Raw genomic sequence first — 1575 nt, 5'->3', positions numbered from 1 at the left:
CCTAGCCCAGTCTAGTCTTGCTCAGCCTAGCCTCTTGCTTAGCCATCCTCCTCCTCCTCCTCCTCCTCCTCCTCCTCCTCCTCCTCCTCCTCCTCCTCACAGAGCTAGAACACAGTGTCCTAACCCAGGCACTGACAAGAGCCAGGCAGCATGGGAGACGTGGTGAAGTCACACACACACACGCGCACACACACGCACACACACACACACACACACTCTATCTCTCCTACAGACACATTAACACACTGACACACTCTTCATCACACTCCAGTCTACTGTACGCACACAAGCGAACATGAAAAGACGCGAACATGCACATCAGACAGGCCTACTGTATGTAAAGATGTGCAGATTGTTAAAGATAAATCAGTGATTGTCACAGACCGCTAGTTGTACTATCTCATGTGTATTATAGAAACCCCACACTGCATTTTAGCATGCACAGTTTCACCTCACACACACACACACACACACACACACACATATATATACACACACACACATATTGTGCACACACATACACACTCGTAACGTGGCGTTGCTGTTGAAACCCCCCGCCACACATGTAGGCCTATGGTAAACACGGTCAGACACCTCCAGTAGACACTGGGCGTACTGGGGAACTCGCACACCAGGGTCTGGGTGGTGGACGCTGCGTGGAAGGAGAGCGGCCCTGTGTCTCTCCCTGCTCCGTGGAAGGAGAGCGGCCCTGTGTCTCTCCCTGCTCCGTGGAAGGAGAGCGGCCCTGTGTCTCTCCCTGCTCCGTGGAAGGAGAGCGGCCCTGTGTCTCTCCCTGCTCCGTGGAAGGAGAGCGGCCCTGTGTCTCTCCCTGCTCCGTGGAAGGAGACCGGCCCTGTGTCTCTCCCTGCTCCGTGGAAGGAGACCGGCCCTGTGTCTCTCCCTGCCCCGTGGAAGGAGACCGGCCCTGTGTCTCTCCCTGCCCCGTGGAAGGAGACCGGCCCTGTGTCTCTCCCTGCCCCGTGGAAGGAGACCGGCCCTGTGTCTCTCCCTGCCCCGTGGAAGGAGACCGGCCCTGTGTCTCTCCCTGCTCCCTCTGTCTCTCCCTGCTCCAGCCCCGACTAGGCCCCTGAGGTGGCCGCATAGTTTTTGGGTGAGTAAGGAATGTGGCTACATGCCTTAGACATTAGCTATGACGGAGCGCTGGCTCTACAAGAGAGGGAGGGAGAGAGGGAGGGAGGGAGGGAGGGAGGGAGGGAGGGAAGGGGGGGGGGGCAGAGTCTGAGCTCACGGCAAGTGAGCTCATTCACCCCCAGAGCGCGAGGAGAGAGCGCAGCTCCGTCATCCTCTATACAGAGAGAGAGAGAGAGAGAGAGAGAGAGAGAGGAGGAGGGGGTGGGGGGAGGAGGAGTGTGAGCGAGCGAGCGAATGAGAGAAGGGGAGAGTGAAACGGCACAACAATAGGGGGCTGCTCTTCAGGCCGTGAGCTCACACACACGGAGAGAGAGCACCGAGAGACACATACACACTCTGTAGAGAGAGCAGCTGCAGGCAGAATCGCACACACACACACACACACATACTCTTTCTTTCTCTTCATTTCTCTCTCCGTGGCGA

The sequence above is a fragment of the Borostomias antarcticus genome (genome assembly GCF_949987555.1).
Source record: "Borostomias antarcticus genome assembly, chromosome: 18".
Lineage (NCBI taxonomy): Eukaryota > Metazoa > Chordata > Actinopteri > Stomiiformes > Stomiidae > Borostomias > Borostomias antarcticus.
Note: the sequence above shows the minus strand (reverse complement) of the source record.